The sequence below is a fragment of the Haplochromis burtoni genome, unplaced genomic scaffold (assembly GCF_018398535.1).
Source record: "Haplochromis burtoni strain Fernald_Lab_line unplaced genomic scaffold, NCSU_Asbu1 Contig_95, whole genome shotgun sequence".
Lineage (NCBI taxonomy): Eukaryota > Metazoa > Chordata > Actinopteri > Cichliformes > Cichlidae > Haplochromis > Haplochromis burtoni.
Genome location: NW_024582456.1, coordinates 905,334 through 924,549, shown reverse-complemented (window position 1 = coordinate 924,549; position 19,216 = coordinate 905,334). Strand labels below are relative to the sequence as shown.

Sequence of the window (19,216 nt, the reverse complement as noted above, 5' to 3'; positions counted from 1 at the left end):
AAATGATCATTTTATAATCATGTCTTGCATTATTTCTTCTTTTAAGAGGTTTAGGAGCTAGGTACTCCCCCTAACCCCATTTAAATTTTTGAATGCTGAAATAAGAACAGCGTTCTCTGGAAAAGTCATCATCTTAATAGCAGCATATGTTATTCTGCAACAGCCACTCAGTCATAGTCAAAAGAAGGTATACCTGTTAGATTCAAGGTTTACGTGGTGTGGCGGGGTGTGGTCTGCAATCATGCCCCGCCGGCTTTAAAATCTGTACTGGGTCCTGTCCTGTTGGGCTGTGAGCTGCAGATGACTGAGTTGTGTATACAGCAACTGTGTGATAAGTGTAAATAAAATATGCTGAAAAGCATTGTAATGTCATCGGGTCTGCCGTGGTTCTGTTACACATGGGTTTCCATGACATAATAAAAATATTACATACAAGTCCAGATGAACAACAATATTACCTTAAATCTAAGTCAAAATGCAGAGGCAGTGAAAACCTAAGCACAGCCATGACAGTGTTTGTTTTTCATGCACTTTAGTTTTTAATTAAATTATACATTTTTACTTCTATCAGTGAAGAGCAATGATAAGGATTTCATATGCTTCCAAACCTTTTATTGCCATATAAATAAAAAAATTACCGTTGGCCATGACTGTACACCCCATGATTCAATTACTCGTAGAACTACATTTAGAAACTTCACTTGAAGCGTTGGCCTCAGTCAGTCTCTCATATGATTATACAGACGTCTCCGTCCGCTCTTCTTTACAACCTTACTTCAGCATTTATACACAGCTCTCTTAAAGTCCTCCAACAGCAGTTCAGCTGTGTTGACGTCTAACTTTAATTATTTTATTTTTCAGTCATCTTGGTCTAGATTTGCTGCTGTGCTTGGGATCGTTGTTCTGTCTCATGTCCGATTATGGTGATGGCTCTGATCAAGACTGTTGGTTAAAACTAATTTATCAAGTAATAACCTTGTTCTTCTGGAGCTTCAGCCTCTTTAGACTTTGACTCTTCTCTAAGCACCTTGGAAGTAGGTGAAGAAGCCAGAAATCTTTATTGTGTTTCTGCAATAACATTCAAATCTCCTCAAATGTTAGTTGTCAAACATATGGCCTCACATTTGGCTCTACAATACTTTGGTATACACAGGATTACACGGTCAACTCAATGACTGCAAGCTGCCCGGGTACGGTGGCTGCAAAATAAGCCCAAATCCTCACCCCTCCACCACCGTGCTGACAGCTGCTATGAGGTGTTTATGCTGATATGCTGTGATTGGTTTTATCCAAACATCATGGCCAAACATCTCCATTTTCATCTTGTCTGTCCAAAGGACATTGTCTAATGGTTAGATCAGATGCAGCTCTGTTAGCCTAAACCATGCTGCTGGGCTTTCTTCTGTAACCCTTACAAACAAGCTATAATTAGTCAGTCTTTTTCTAATCGCACTCTGATAAATGTAACATTTACATGTAGAGCCTGAGATGCGCCTCTTGGTTTTTTGACAGTTTCTCTGAGTATTGCACAGTCTGACCTTGGGGTGAATTTGCTGGGATGTCCCCTCCTGGGACAGATTGGCAGCTGTCTTGAATTCTTTCCACTTGTGAATAATCTTTATCACTGTAGGATGATGGACTTTAAATTGTTTGGAAATGGCCTTAAAACACTTCCCAGATTGATTGGCAGCAACAATTGCTGCTGACGTCGCTCCTTCTTGGCATTGTTTTAACACACACCTGAACGCTTCAGACCAGCAAAATGTCCAAACTTCAACTTTGATAGAGATAATCATGCTTGTTAATTAAGTGCCTTTATCAGAATCTGGATGCTATTTCCCCTCTTAATTCATATGGAAGCAGTAAGTGTGTGTTGTTCTTCTGAGATTGTCTTTACCTATTTCAAAAAAGCACCAGCTTGTTCTTTTTTTTTGTTTAGTTTTTTTTTAATTTCCTCATACATAAAAAAGAAATTTGAAAAAGGGTCGACTTTCTTTAAAGCATGACAATAAAATGTCCCAGTTTCAAATATTGATCTATTTTCTCTGTTCTTTTTTTTGTGTTAAATACAGGGTTTCATTTGAACAATATTGAATTTGGTTTTATTTACATTTAATATAGCACTGCAGGTCTTTTGGGGAAAAGGGTACTAAAGGTTAAGTGATTCAGTTAATCTTCAGTAAGGCTGCTCTTGGTAATGCCAGACAAGATGGATCATTATTACAAGCAAATTACAAGTAGAAGAGCTTCTGAATAAAATGATATAACGCGTTAAAAAAGAAAGCTTTAAACAACTGAGCAAGCTTACCAAGAATTCTGTATGATTAAAAACAAAGACTTCTGCATTAACTAAATTAGTTAGTCTGGTGGAGAGGATGAAATAGGACATAAAATTATGGAAATGCAATAAAATCTAGGACCTTTGTATATCTGCATTAAACACTCGAGATCAGTTGCGTGCCACATGTAGGGTAACATCTTTGTTAAACCACAACTGTTTGCAGTGCTTATGCTATGTCACCCTGTGTAAACATAAGCATGCAAACCTTGTTTAGGACCGGTGCCTGAAAACTGACAATGAATTCATAAACTGGAAAATAATTCTACCTCAAGCCAAATAAAGTCTGTAAATCTCTAACCCAAATCCAAAATAATGAGAATCAGCAAGCCTGTGTCATGGATCGGAATTAATAAATCATACAAAGCTATTTTAAGATGAATCACTCGCTCCTTTGTTCCAGGGAGGAGAAATTGAACAGTACAACCCTACTCAAACTCTAGTAGTGCTTTGTTTTTTTGTGCAGCAGGGATTTGACTCAGATATCTGGACCCTGAGAGAACATTGCTTAAGGCACTGCCTTTTAAACAAAGTAATTCTTTTGGAGTCTGTGTGGGCCCTCTCCAAGCTGCAGCTCCTTCTGTCACCAACTTTCCACCCACTATTTCCCCACTTTGCAACAGAGGCTAGACTTGATACAGCAATATATAGTGTAGCAGGTACTGCAGTTCCAGTGGAGTAAACGTTCCACATTCAAAATTCAGAGGAAATCTTTTAGCAAACTTTTTATCAGCTACATCTCTGAGAACCCAACAAAAGCAGGAACTTCAAAAAAGCTTTAATTAAAAAAAAAAAAAAAATCATTCATAATTATTAGCACAGCATGCCAACTTTTCCTGAAAAGACAACTGCATAACTGAGCTGGTTGTATCTAACAGCCTGCCGCCTTTCAAAGGTTAATGGCTCAGTCCACTTTTGCAGTCACACAGATGAAAACAGTCCATAAGTGTCAAACTACACTGATGTTGATTGTGAGGATGTCGGGCTAACTTCGTCAATTCAATCAATTCGTGTTAAAAGAGTCGCTTCTAACGGACCAGCGTAACCATTTAGCTTGCTAGTAAATGCTAACCATGAATTGGAGGTTCATCATCAACATTTCAGACAAGCCGAGCTCATAAAGTGCAACCGTTATTTTCAACGCTACGCAATATAAGAATTGCACAATATTACAATTTTAAGATGCTTATCACGCGCAATCATTCTCAAGTAACTTTAAAAAAAAATGATTGGTTTCTCTCACTGTTTTGATGAGTTTTGCTGATGGAAATAAACCCTTAAGCACCATCAGAAAACTCAATTCTCCCTCTATTAAGGACAGGCAATCAGTGTCGACGTGACAGCAGGATTAATATCTTAGGGTTTTTATTTTTTAGAAGTTTAATCCCCCCGCTGGATTTTGGCTTCAGCTTTTAAAACTTCTATTATTCTTCCTGTATTTTGTGACAGTCACAGGAAGCACTACAAATGAACTTTAATAAACCTTTAAAAAAAGAAGACTCCAGTAAGGTCTTCTTTAATGGTTTTTATGTCATGAAGTGGAGTAATACTATAACCCTGACTCGGTGAGTAGGCCACAGAAAGAGTAATTTCCACATTTTCCAGCTTTTGGTCAGAAGAAAAAAAAACTGAATGGAAATAATGTTGTAAAACATTACAGTAAAAGCTTCACACATTAATTACAGCGTGCTCTCGCTATTAGAGTATCAGTACTGTGACTGCGCTCCTGGAATTGTTATGTTGATGCAGAAAGACATAAAATTTGCAAATCATCTTTCTTTCTTCTTTCTCCAGGTTGGGGGTAAGAGAGATACGCACAAGTTTCAGCGGGTGGAAAAAATGCAAAGACAAAGAAAAATCATGATAATTCAACTGAGAAAAATGTCTATTTCAGCACACACTTCATGATCCACATCATTTATAATTAAATTTCTCCATTGTGTGGCATTAAATTGTAAAAGGATTGCCCACATTATGCTGAGACAGAGTGCCTTCTAAATTCTAATGTCTGAATCCCTTTTTTCTCTTCGAGTTTTTAATTGGAAATTATAAAAGCACCTTTTGTCTGCTCGTGAGTAGGTGATCAGGTTCTAGGTATGCATCGCTTTGGTGATGACAATCCTCCTCTGTACGCGAGTTAGTTAACCTCTTTCATCCTGCCTGGATTTAAAAAAAAAAAAAAAAAACTTTAGCAAGAATTTTGAGCAAAATGCGACTAAAAATCCATGAAATTGAAGATTTATTTATTCAATTAATGAATCCTCAAGGCTTGGTATAAACTTAATGTTGGACAAAAATCCTTAATTCAGTCATAGGAAAATGATTAATGATCTTTGAACTGGTCTACTTCCCGTACAATCTAGTTTCTGAGGCAGTGAGCGACACACGGCATGTGGTAGCTTTCCAAAAAACCTTTAGTTCCAGTTGCTTTGGCTGTCACTTATCTGATGCCACTCTTGCACTTACAGTCACCTTACGTTCCTAGTTTCTAAGGTGACCAGTGGAAAGGGTTTTTCTCTCTGCATGGCTGTGCAGAGGTAAGAAACCAGGTCCCAGATGAGCTCTAACTAGCCAAGCAGCACCCTGCCTATACCTCGCCTCATACAAACTCACTCATCCTTCCACTGGGGCTCATGCTAGGATATGTAGAGCCGGAATAGGAGTAGCGGAGCGGAGAGCAGCTTTCACACTTGCAGAGACTGAGAAAATGAAGAGCCACAATAGAGGGCACCAGAAAAGGTGAGGCCATGTCCCTGCTGCCCACTTCTGGCTGTAATAATATGGGTGGACATAGCATTGAATGGCTGCCTGGATGCCTGGCCTTGCTTGTATTTCGGCTTCGTCAAACATGTCAAGAAGAAAAAGAAATAAGAAGCAAGGACAGAAAGCTTCAGAAATACTGAACAACAGTGAATAGAGCAACAGAGAAGTTGGTGTTACTGTGCTTGCGTTTTAATCATCCCTCACACAAGAGTGAAATACAAAAGGGTTTCTGGTGCTGGTGGCCTTCATGTGGTTTTCCACAAAAAAACAAACAAACAAAAAACAGTAAATCACATCACAAAAACGAGCGGTTGTCGAGGCTTAAGATTACACTCTCCCTGACCCTCGCTGTGACCCTGAATCATTCCTGGACTTTGCCCTGAATGCCAAACAGGACAGTCTTAAATATGAGGGATGAGAGAAAGCTCTCTAGTCCCATTGAATTACCCACATCATATTTCTCACCATGTTCAATTAATAAGGCTTATTGAATTTGTGACGATGCGTCAAGAATAATAAATACAATATTTCCTTCGAGGATCATTTGCAGATGATTTATGCTTTTGAGCCGCTACGAAATTCAAGAAAGAGGGACTGGAAGAAGAATCAATATATGACACAGTATGGTATTACTCCATGTCATCCTCCATAGAAAAGAAATCATTCAGGCAGAGGTCTGTGGAGCCTACCGAGCTGGTAAGCAAGAGTCATGGGGTAGGGAGGTATGGAGACCGCGGAAAGTTTGGGAATCTTCACAGGGACGATGCTGTGCAGTTGAGTCTTCTTTATCTTGGACACAAGCTGTTTCATTCCACAATAATTATTCCTGATTAAGGGTCAGTTTAAATTAGCGAATGCGTATCGGTCTGTGTGTGTCCTGCCAGCTTACTGAGCTTGATCAGTTGGGGATGTTTGTTGCCACTCCTCTAATGGATGGCCACATTTAAGACGCTAAGAGCTAATAAAGAGTAATGGGCCTGTGGCTTCACTGGGGAGGAGGATGAGCTATTTTGAGTTCATGAGAGAAAGCCTCATCTTGGGGATTAAAGAGTATTGACCGATGAAGAGTAAACACTGCAATGCCGTGCCCGCTGGCCTATTTGGTAAAGTTGTGGATGGAAGAGATGAACCCAAATAGGTCGTGCTGCTAGTGGCTGGGAAGGTCAGTGGGGATGTCATTAAAGGATGCTGAGAAGGGCCTCCAGGTGCTGCGAGCAGGTCTGATACGTCTGGAATAGTCCTATCACAGCAGGAGAGTGCAAATTTGAGTGGCAAGAACTCTGAGTATCCCAGGCATCCTGCAGGCAGCAAACAGCACCTCCTTTGTGCAATCCAGTGCACATGGTGCAAGGGGAAAGGGGCTGAGAGCTTTTGGCTTTGGTTGGGGGGATGAGACAAGTGCACATCTGTGTGCCAATCAGTATTCCCACGGTCCCTCCGGAGTTCTCCGAAACATAAACTGGGCTCCTTAATGAATCTTTCCCCCTCACACAGGCCTTTATTGCGGAGCGATATCGTAAATCAGGCTAACTACAGAGGCACTCACAGGGAAGAGTCAGTCGGCTTCTTTGTAAGTGCGGAGGAACATCTAATGTTGAGGTAGAAAAACAAGCGGACACAAATCCAACAAAGACTTTCTGGCCAGCAACTGAAGATAGCACAGCGAGGGTAAAAGTGATATAGCAATTACACAGCAAATAGGACTGGGCACAATTAGCCGAGCGATTTTTTTACTCCAGGCAGAATTTCCTCTCAAAGTGTGATCATGTTAACACTACACGAAATCAGGCGACCAAAGAAAAGCCAATTAATGGAATTTTCCACACAAGCAATGGTGATTGATTATGGGTGTTGACGCCTGTCTGTGATACTGCAGTATGAAAATGAAGTACTATGCCTCTTTGATGAGTGGGAGGAATGAGAGGCTGCCTCTGTTAAAAAAAAAGAAAAAAAAAGGAAAATGATAGTTGGTGAGAATCAAGCCAAAACACGCTTTTCACCTCTCAGGGTTAAGATATATCAATAAAAAGTTTTAAAAATCCAGCAAATATAACTTTAAAGCTCAACCACAATCCACTCAAAAAGATCTCACGGTGAACTGTTGATACTTAAAATTTGTTCAAGCCAAAACCTCAGGGCTTTAAATGGGTGTTTGCTTGGAACCTTAAGATGATATGAAAATCCACAAGTTAATTAAATCAGTACAGACAGAAGGTTTTCTTCCAAAATCCATTCATTGAAAGAGTTTTGTAGCCTAGCGTCTCTGAATGTTTAGGTTTCTCCTCATACAACACTGCTTCCTCTCAAACTTGAAAAGTAGTACATTTGGATTTTCTGACAAGGTTGCATTTATTTTAAAAGAAAATCCAGCCACAATGAAACACTCCAAATTTGTTTGAATATAGAAAACAGGTTTTTTTCTACCAAACCAGGTAATGCTAACAGAATGGAACAAAAAGCAGAAACATCTAAAGAATAGCTTTGAATGTCCTTCAAGAAGCCAGGAGGACTATTCCTGAACACTACCTAAAGAAATGACAAGAAAGCTGCCTAAGAGACTTCAGGCTGTGTTGAATAAGGAATGTGGTCATGACAAATACTGACTTTTGAGCTTGTTAGAACTCAACAAACATTTTTTTTGTTGTTGCTTTGTTTACTGTATTTCCATGTATGTTTGCACGCTTCAATAAATCTCTACATCTCCTTCCAAATTTCCTATCAAAACATAAAGAAATGAAGGGTGAGTCAAGACTTTTGCACAGTACTGGCTCTCATTTGCACACTAGTAAGATTTAAAATAAGTGTCCAGCTGCTGGGATACTAAAACCAATTACTTTCTCTTGGACGTCACTTCAGCTAATTCAAGCAACTTAACTGGACGTCTAACCAAGAAAGTTTTGCTTCTGTTTTAGTGAAATTTGATTACTTTATCTTTTATCTATCATTTTTATCTTAATATTAATTAGCAGCATTGTGTGTTGCACCTGTTCAGTTTGTGAATTCAGCTAACTAACCATGCTTAACTCCACTCTCTTCCAAATATGATGACTTTGCCTTCAAAAACCAGCATGGGTGCTGGCCAAAACACTGAGGCAGAAGCAGTTCATCCGACCATGTGGCAGGATGAGCAAAGGTATATCAGCTGAGCCCTCAAATGATGCGGGCTGGCTTTGAGATCAGCTGATCTGCTTAGATTGCTGCCTGAAACTGATCCCGAGGGCAAGAACTAACACTATGCTGAAAACACAGCCTAGCTCTCAACATCACGTCGCTGTCAATTAAACGAATACACAGATACATGCACAGAAAAATCCAATGGTTTCCATTTCAATTAGAGTTAAACTGTGTGTGAACTGAGGGAAAACAACTGCAAACTTTAAGTCAAAGTGCATCTTTTGAAAGACAGAAATCTCACGTTGCACCACGGACTGCGCTGAACCATCTGTCCTGTTTGTTCGAGTGTTGCTGTCAACCTCCGTCACAGAGATCTGACAGTTTGTAGACAGTGTGTACTGAACAGTTACTCTACATATTAATTCTGGCTTGTGAGTGTTTAATGCAGAGAAACGTATGCAATGTAGTGATGACTAATCATCTGTCCTGATTAGTTCAGGATCTCACAGCTGCAGCAGTGGTTCATGCTCCACTCTGCACAGATGCCATGTGACTCTCTATCTTTGCCTTTCCACCTCTGGCAACTGCTCAAGGTCCCTCGTTTCTGCCTATCTCAGTGCTGCACAAGTTATGTTAAGCCATACGGAGGGTCATAGACAAAGCCAACCAAATAACACATTGAATTATGGCAGTAAGTACACTTCCTTCATTTACACCTCTGTTATATTTCTCTGAATATCACTTTTTTTCCTATGCAGTGCAGTATGCAAATTGCTGTACTATACATACAGCAAGGTCAGTGCTAGAGTGTGTTATATTGCATTAACTCTGAAACTGTTAATCCATGTTCTCTTTTTTTCTTTATAAGAAGTGTCCATTCACCCCAAACTGCCTCATTCCCTTTTCAAAAGAGCTTTTATTGCCGCCTCAGATGGACTGGCTTTAAATCTGCAGTTTAACCTAAAACCTGTCAAAGCAGGAACTAACTTCATGAACAAATTGCTCTATTTGGGACCAGGGAAAGAAAGCCATTAAAGTGACTGGGGGGGAGAGAGAAATGTTTCTATTTCAGACAAGATCAGAGGGAAAAGCAGAGGGTTTTCACACCACTGGAAAAAAAATCTGTTTGTTTTAAAGAAATATTTCGAAATCAGCAACACGGGGTACATTTTGTTTCAAAGCCTCCCCGTAGAGCTGCCAAGCTAAACTTTATTTCAGTGATTGACATCAACCCAGTCTGCACTCCCGGCTAGTGTGCAGGAATCCAGGAAGACTAGACGATTCCTCTTAAGCCAGCTACAAAAAAAGTGGGCTTTCTAATGTGTTGGAGAAATAGAAACTAATTATAATTTTAATTCTACAAACATTTCTCGGATGCAGAGTTGCTCTAGAGGCAAAACTAAAAGTCGCTTTGAATTAATCCTCAATGGTCTGAGCAAAAGTGTCGCTTTTTGTTGTTGTTATTTATTTTATTTTATGGGTTTTTTTCCATTGTTAAGCAGCCAGCATTATGAAACACTGTTACTGAAAAAAGGAACGTAAAGCAAAAGGTGCCCCTCAGCATATTCAATTAATCCTCGAAATTATTACACATACTTTACTTATCTAGTTCATCCAAGCTATTCTTTTGGGGGTGATGAATAATGCATGAGAATGGCAGTCATCTACAATGTGACCATATTCTCTAAAGAGACCTTTCTGTGCCATTTAGATTTGTCATTAAGCCAACATGTGCTCTGAACGTTTTGTCCTTTGGCTCTGGACAGCTGGCTGACTCATTAAGCTCAGAACTAACCAGGACGCATTTGTATATATATAAACAGAAATATTATACCTGTGATTCATTGTGACATAGAAAATGCATAAACAGCATTTCACAAGCTGCATCCTCTTTGGAAGTAGAGGAGCATGTTATCACCTATTCCTTATCAACTTTCTGGGTTACTTCTCCTGAGTCGCTCATCTATAAGACAGTTGAGGTTAGAGCACTTGCAGGGCTAAAACAGGCTGTCTAACTGCATCCTTTTTGACACGCCTGTTTCCCCTTCATGAATTAAGTGGTTCACTTAAAAAAAACAGCAAAAAAACATGCTATTTAGCAGTGCTGCTGTGCACAGGTTTTATCAGGAAGTAAAGAGTCCCTTGGCATTGAATTTAAATCCCCTAGGTGAGTGTAATTTTTTTTAACTTGCAGGTTTAAGGTTGTGAAGGGGTATATTTTACCCCTAACCACAAACCTTTCTTGAGCAACAAGCAGAGAGCGAACGCAAAGAAAAGAAAACAAAGCAAAACAAAGCCCCGAATGGAACATAAGCAACAGTCCCCTGGCTAACAAACTGACTGGGTTATTTTCTGGCTTTCGCAGTTGCCAGATCACTATAGGAGTAAAACAATCTGGGCATTCAAAACACCACAAGCAAATATTGCTTTTGGAACAATGGTGTTTTGCCGGCGTGCCGTGGCCCTTTTTTAAGGTTTTGTGTTGTTTTTCATTTAGTTGTTCATATTGTACATCATGACTCAGTTTGCCGAATAATGAATCAAGACTTGATTCTACCTGTAGCTGTAATTGTTTACGCTGGGTCTCGTTCAAACAAAATGATTATTACCTAATTAAATAGACGGCAGCCTCAGAGCAGGCTGGAATGTCGCTGCTTTTATTTGTGGATTCAGGAAAGAGTGCTATCAGCAGATAAAAGCAGACATGTAGGAGAATGCGTGTAAACGTGCACACTTGATTTGGTCATACCAATGCCATTAATATGATTAAACTCAGCTTCTGCACTGGGTTCCTGGAGCTTTATGTATTGCCGCCGCCCAGTCGTTAGAGCATGGCTCTATTTCTCAGAACATGAAGCGGTATAGCAAAAATAAATCACAAGTTCACTTCCCAGTTTCTTCTGTGAAATTGTCTGCGACTCTAGATCCCTTATCAAATAATTGATGGAATTCTCCTTATGCTTTCAGGTTTTATGTCCTGTGTATGCTTTTGAGTGAGAAAGGAGCTCAACTTTTCACTTTCTTAGTGTTTGTCTTAGGGCTTAGTTTACTGTGTTATATTGCAGCAAGACCAAATGATTCTTCAGTTCTCATCTGTTTTTATTCGCAAGAGGCTTATGTCTCAGAGATCAGCCCACCTATCTGCTGGTCAGCTCACCATATACTTTCTGACATATTTCTCACTCGACTTGCCTTTGTCGATCTGCAGGCCATATCCTGAAAATTTCTTTTGACATTGGTTTCCAGCTATGAAAAAAAAAAAGCTAGATAGTACAAGACTTGCCGTGTGCAATTGTTTTGTGCGTTCTACTTATGTTGTACTTTTCCTGCTACTTTTTACTTTTGTTTCAAAACTACCTGGTTGCCGTCAAGATGGCGAACCATCATGGCACATACACCCAGATGTACCTTCATTAGGTACACCTTTTCAACTCCTCATTGGTGTAATGAAATAATCAACCAATCATATGGCAGCAGCTCAATGCATCAGGCAAATAGACATGGCCAAGACTACCTGCTGAAGATCAACTCAGGCATGAGAAGCTGACAGAAAAGTGATTTAAGTGGTTTTGCAAGAGGCCAGGCTGGTCTAAGTATTTCAGAAACTATTGATCTGCTGGGATCTTCCCACAAAACCATCTCTATGGTTTACAGGGGATGGTCCAAAAAGACAAAATATCGAGTAAGTGGAAGGCCTTGTTGATACCAGAGATCAGAGGAGACTGGTTAGACTTTCACCCGACAGGAAAAAAACAAACACTCGTTACAACCGAGGTAGCAAAGCGTCTCTGGATGCACCACATGTGAAACCTTGAAGCGGCAGAAGAACACACTGGGTGCCACTTTCCTGTTAGGAAACTAAGGTTCCAATCCACGTCAGCTCACCAAAACTGGACAGTAGAAGATTAGAAAATCTGCCTGCTGTGATGAGTCTCGAGTTTTGTTGCGACATTGATGATGATCAATGATGATAGGATGAGTGACATAAAAGCATGGATCTATCTTGTATCAATGCTTCATGCTGGTATTGGAGTGAAAAATATTTTCTTGGCACATTTTGGGCTTTTTACTACCAACTGAGTATTGATTAACCACCAGTATCTGAGTATTGTTGCTGACCATGTCCATCCCTTAATGACCACAGTCTACCCATCATCTGATGGCTACTTCTAGCTATGGCTGTTTCCATTTGAAACCCATGTCATTTCCCTTTCCCCAACCACTTCCTCCAGCTCATCCGGGGGGGAATACCAAGGTATTTACAAGGTAGCCCAGAGGTATGGTCTCTCCCAGTAGTAAATGGACCTCAGCTACTAGGTGTTTTGGATGTATCCAAGAGGCTTTGTAGACAGATTCCCAAGCCACATCACCTCGCTCCTTTTGATGCTGAGGAGCAGCGACTCTACTCCAAGCCGATCCCGAAAGGTCGGACTCCTCACCCTATCTCTATAACTGACCCGACATACCCTTTGAAAAAAGCTCATTTCTGCTACTCTAATTCCCAATCTTCTTCTTTCGGTCACTACCCACAGCTGTTGCACATAGGTGAAGATAGGAACATAAATCCAGAAGTAAATCTGAAGCTTACCTTTACACTCAGCTCTCTCTTCAACACAACAGACCAGCACCAATCTGTCTGTAAATCTGACTGTAATATAAGTTTTCTCTGCTATAAGTTGATGGTGCACATGTTAAAGCACAATGAGAGACTCCCACCTCTTAATTAAAGGGAGCCCACATCAGCTACAATAAATTTTTTGGCATGCATATAATTGAAGAGGCAATGTTGCTTCCAGTATGCAGGCTAACACAGTTTGTAGGATAAAATAGACTTATTCTGTAACAGCAATATAAGTGTTAGGTACAGACATTCTGTAAGAAATACAACCAGACAGTGAAATTCCATATTTAGACTTATTCTGGAAAGCATCCGTTGGCAAAGAAAACATGCGGTTCCTTTACTATTGCAGGTTAAACAAACCATCCTACACATGGCATGAGCAATTAAGTATGGAGTGCCGATTACATCACTCTGAATTTTAGCAGTTGCCATGCTCCCAGAACATCTAATTACAGGGCCTTCACACTACAATCTTCAAGGTTCAGCGAGAATGCACAAAAACAGCATGAAACAAGGCGGCAATAGTAATCAAATGCAGCCCAGCAGAGGAAAAAAAGAACACTTGCAAAGTGCTTATTACTTACACTTATCTCTGGCTTATACAAAGCAATAGTGAGCATGTCCTCAGAACGAATCATATCAAGGCCTGCATCATTGTCAGTGGATCAGAGCCAGGAAGTGGAGGAGGTTGAAGTGAGAAGGCAGCTGCTTGCTACTGTTGTAACACAAGGAATTGACAAGATCATTGTAAAATGATCACACATAACAGTGGGGAGATTTGTGGTGGGATGATGGTGTTATAAATTAAAATCCATGTTACACTTATCCTTATACTGCTGTAAAAAAAGAAAAAGAAAGAAAGTGCTGCTGGGCTTTTAAAGGAGGTAAAGACAGCTAATATTAGCCTCTCTACATGGCCTGCCAATAAAGTTTAGGGTCAATTCTACAGTTTTATTCACCTTCAGCACAGTCAATAATGCGCCTCCAGCTTACATTTTTAAACTTCTAACCCATTACACATACCATAATTCACCTCTAAGTCTCTTATGGAGGAAACTTTAAGTTATTCTTGCTTCACTCACTTAATGGCATTGTGTAACTTCTAGAAAAATACCAGGGCTTGGCATACGACCTGGTAGTAAGGGTTACCTATAGCTGTTAGCTTGCAAGAAAATCGCTCCCAATGTAGTTGCAGCTTATAAAATTCCAGTAAACATCTGCAAATCAAAACAACACCTTAATTTGTTGTTTCACTGAAGGGAACAAGCCTCACATGGATGGGCATGAAACTGCAACACCATGCAATCGTCCAATTAGTTTTGCGTCTATAAAAAATCTATATTATAGAGAAAAATGTCTGTAATTCCTGAACAGTTTTGTTTAACCCCTCTGCACCTCAATCACATCTTGATTTAATCATAAAGCTGTCCAAATACTTATGGACCTAATTGTGTTTCACCAAACAAGAAAAGAGCGTGACCTGCTGTGGGTGGAAAGTCCAGTCATAAGCACGACATAAATGTTTGTTCAACAATGCGGTGAGATATTTCAATTCAACCAACACTGCCATCCATAAAGCAATGCAGGGTTAATAAAAAGATATGACAACTAATCAAAATTCCGAGCGGCTGGAAAAGTCAGCATTCAGTCGTCCGTTAATAAATCTATACAGTTTTTTTCCCAATTTGAATTAAACTGAAAAAAAAAAATAGGCTAATCCTTCGTTATCATTGGGGTCATTCTGTCTCCACTTGGTGTGGCTCTTTCCAATTTGTGTGAAATTGAGGGCTTTGGGGTTAAGAGGAGAATCTGCAGGCACAGATAACACGTTGCAGGATGTGCCAACAGCCAGCCTTGCCCCTGTTGGCCGCGGTGACATCACAGAGTGCCACAAGGAACAATGACTCAGTATTGCCACAAATTCTACGCCGTGACTGGACATCTCTAACCCTCACCCGTCATCGGCTCACTGTCCACTCTCATGATCGCCCTAGGCTTTCATGAAGACCTCAGGCTTCTGGACAGCAAGAGAAAAGCGTCACGTGAAAATACATCTTTGCTGCATCTGCCACCGAACATCAATATCTTTGCCAGAGCCATAAAGTCAAGGAATTTTTCTTTTCCTTGTCTTCCACTGACTCCGTTCACTCAAGGGGCTTCATTAAGTTACAGCCACTCCTGCCAGACTAACTTGTACACTGATTGTACTCCGAGGTGGCCATTACTTTCACACTGATTAGGAAGCAGTGATTGTGTCAAGACTGATTGGGGACGCACACATACGTTGGCATTCCAATTACACCAAGTACCATCTAGACAATGGTCAAAGTGTACTTCAGGTCATTTGCATTTAACTGAGTTGCAGTGCATGAACAAATGATCATTCTGTGGAGCAATTTTCCTTTTTTTTGGTGTGTAGAAGGATTGTCTTCAAAATCAAAAGCATCAAAAAAAAAAAATAAATAAAATAAAAAATCAACTTATTTAATGAGCACCACACATTTGAAAGTGACTTTAAACTCTATTTCACCCCAGTTGCCCCAATTTGAATGCACACTGTGAACACTGTTTATGTAATATTTCTCTAGTGGGTGACTTTGTAATTGAGCTACTGTATCTAACATTTCTGAACTGCATTTTCTCATTTTTAGTCCCTCGACAGCACCTTTGTGCCAATAAATAATCATTTAGCAACTATAAGTCACTGCTGTCAGTAATGAGAACGAAAAACAGGAAAATATGTGCGACTTTTAGTCACATCCATGCTGTCGGTATCATTATTTTGAAATTTGACTAAATTTTAGTCAAAGTTAGTCACCGTGGCGCTGCACTGTCTAATGTCAAGCTAAAGAGAAAAGGAGGAACATGAACAACTTTACAGATAATAAATATGCTGATTAATTTTTTTATTATTATTTATTTATCCAAAGAAAGGCTCATATCAGGCTTTTTGTTTGAAATTATGAAAGGTGCTGTCACCCACCATAATTCATTCATCATGCAGCTTCATATTGGTTTTGTGTCACAGATGAGAGCGCACAACAAACTTGCTGGCGTGTGTTGTTCCATCCACAGACTACGGTGATTATACAAAAACAGAACGAACTGCTCAAGGGACAAAACTAATATGTTTTAAAATTAAAATTCTGTGGTAGTTTGGAAAGCGCCGTTCGGCATTCTGCTGCATGAGCACACCGCTCTGAATCACAAAGAGTCGCACAGGCTCCTATTTTAACATAATCTCAGCAATCAATCAGCTACGCCACAAAGAAGTCAATGGGCCTTGACAATATGTACCTGTCAGATCATTGCCTCTAATGCATTAAGGTCTGGTGCATCTGATAGGCGGCGACATCCCAGCGTACAACCGAGAGCCAGAGTCTCTCAGATATGGTGACAGGCTTTTGTCCCGCCATCTGCCCGAGAGCATTCAAATCAAATATGAATAACCAACCAGAGTTACAGAAGTGTTTTTATACAAACAAAGAAAAAAAATACAGTAAAAAGTACATATAATACATATAATAAATTGTACATATAATAAAAAGTACATATAATAAATGTCTGGTGGATATATATATATATCCACAACTGAGCAAATCTCTGCTTCTTTCCCCAATTTCCTATTTGCACTTGCAAAGAAGTTGTTGAACATGTCCATATTGTGTAAGCCTTAATGCAGGATATATTACACAGATATCTAATATTGTGTGATGCTGTCTCCCCCCAAATGCTCCTGGGCTGATGGAATTTTATTAATGCATTGAATATAATAACATAATCAGCTTCTTGGTCTGGTGTGTCGGAATATCTCATGATTCAGGAGCTTTCACATAACCGTACATAGTGCAAAAAAAATTTTTTTCTCCCCCTTCCCTTTCATGTAGAATAAAAATATGCACCTACAATGAAAGGATGCAACAACATTTGCAGTAAGGAGACAGGGCTACGGTAGAAAAATGAAAATGCATTGTGAATTCTAAGGGATGGTATCTGCAAGGAATAAAACGTCCTATCATGATAGTATTCAGACGCTTGAGCAGACCTTGTGGGGTAGTTTCTTCGCACCCTTAGAGTCATAAATTGTTTAAAAATGTCTTGTAACATTACCCTGTTGCATTTGCATTAAAGCCCACTGAGTAAACCTACAACATTGAGGCATATGTTTGCTGTTGTTTACAACATTTTAGAGAACAGAGGAACTGAATACTTTTTTTTCCAAGCGAATGAATGAAGATTTTTAGAGGATGTGTTAAGTATCTTCTTGGAGCTGGTGAGAGATTACACTCACCAGCCTCTTAGTTACACCTTGCTAATGCCAGGTTGGACTCCCTTTTGCCTTCAGAGCTGCCTTATTTCTTAAAGACACAGATTCAACGAGGTGCTGGAAACATTCCTCAGAGATTTTGGTTCATATTGAGGTGAAAGCATCACACAGTTGCTGCAGATTCCATGGTAAGAGTCTCCTGTTCCACCACATCCCAAAGGTGCTCTATCGGATTGTGATCTGGTGACTGTGGAGGCTATCTGAGTGCTCTTAAACTCAGTGTCAAGTTCAAGAAACCAATTTCAGATTGTTTGATTTTTGCGATATTGCGCATTGCCATTACCAGAAGACAGGTACACTGTGGTCATAAATGGTCAACAACAATACTCAGGTAAGGCTGTGGCATTTAAACAATGATCAGTTGGTATTAAGAGATCCGATGTGTGCAACAAAAATATCCCCCACACCATTACAGCTTGAACTGCTGATAGAAAACAAGACAGATCCAGGCATTTGGGATATTTACACCAAATTCTGACCCTGCCATCCAAACATTGCAATAGAAATCGAGACCTGTTGGACCAGATAATGTTTTTAAATCTTCTACTGTCCAACTTCGGTGATCTTGTGTGAACTGTAGCCTCAGTTTTCTATTCTTAGCCGTCATGACCGACACCTGGTGCATTCTTCTGTTGCTGTAGCCTATCTGTGTTCAGAGATGCTCTTCTGTATGCCCTGCTTCTAATGAGTGGCTGTTTGAGTTCCTGCGCCTCACTATCTGCTTGAAGCAGTCTGGCTATTCCCCTCTGACCTCAGGCATCAAGAAGGCATTTTCACCCAGAGAAATGCTAGACGTTTTCTCTTTTCAAGACCATTTTCTATAAACCCCTAGACACGGTTGTATAGGAAAATCCCTGTAGATCAGCAGTTTCTGAAATACTCAGACTAACCACTTAAATTACTTTTCTTCCCCGATTCCGATGCTCAGTTTGAACTTCAGCAGATCCTCTTTCGCATATCTACATGCCTTAACGCACTGAGTTGCTTTCATATGATTAAGGTGAATAGGTGTACTTAATGAATTGGTCGTAATCCCTTTGATTGTTATGTCTAGAGGATGGATTACAGCCACATTCTGTAAACAAATGCATGACAATACATCCGAGTGGAGGAATCCTGATGAATTTGATGACCCTCTGGATTTAGTAGTATACAAGAACGCCTTTAGCAAGAGGACAAAGTTTATACTTTTCCAGCCAAATATCTCAACATCCACATTGATATACTGGTGCAAAATGACAACCAGGAATTCACACATGTTGTTGTTGTCACTGCGAACTATCAAAGGGTCAGCGAGGTCATGTGCATGTCAACTAGCTCAATCCTAAATTAGTTACCGATGCAGCTTTAGCCCGTCAATAATGATAAATTCTTTTATTGACAATAAAAATAAGTGCAACAGTTTGTAGTTTCCCCTCGTTTTCACCACTCTTAGTGTCGAGCACACGGTCTCACCGTGACCTTAGCCAACAGAGACACTATTCAACTATTCACCGATGAAAGAAAACAAACACAGCATCAGCATGTTCATCGCACATTCACATCCCCTCTTTTTAAAAGCTTTTACACAGGTTTCCACCATTCGCCTCCCCAAATTATGAAAATTGATTGAATGCGAGATCACAGCAGTTACAAAGAGCCAATTAAGCAGGGCAGATGTGCTTTGTGGAAATATTACAGGACATTAGTCTGATGTTTTTGAACTTGCAGGGGCAAAAACCCTCTTTCGACTCAGTGATTGGAAAGCTGCATGCCTCCCACACGCACTTTAAGTATAATGAGCGTAAAAGAACAGTACGAGGGATTTAGATGACAGTCCACCTACTCAGCGTGCTTCAAAAAATGGTCATTAAGCAAACAAAGGTGCAGATTTTGACACACAAACGTATGGCATAAATCACTCGCGAGTGTTGGAACTGAAAACCACGGGAAGTTTAAACACAGCTCATGTCAAACTACTACTGTGATTTTCTTTTCCTTTCTCCTTCCATGAAGGGAAACCACGGAAACCACCCAAGCCACGCCAAATTGGATTTGAGAGAAGGGGGGGGGG

At 40.0% G+C, this 19,216-nt stretch overlaps 1 protein-coding gene across 2 annotated transcripts in view; it reads right to left on the bottom strand.

Annotated features, from left to right (window-relative positions):
- si:dkeyp-14d3.1 (transmembrane protein 132C) overlaps positions 1 to 19,216 on the bottom strand; it is a 188,917-nt gene that overhangs the window by 165,571 nt on the left and 4,130 nt on the right. The window contains exon 2 of one of the 2 annotated variants that reach the window (XM_042222791.1): positions 4,397 to 4,498. The exons of the other annotated variant lie outside the window; for it this stretch is intronic. The gene's annotated coding sequence lies outside the window, so the exon portion shown is untranslated. The remainder of the gene's footprint in view (positions 1 to 4,396; positions 4,499 to 19,216) is intronic. 2 annotated transcript variants of the gene reach the window in all.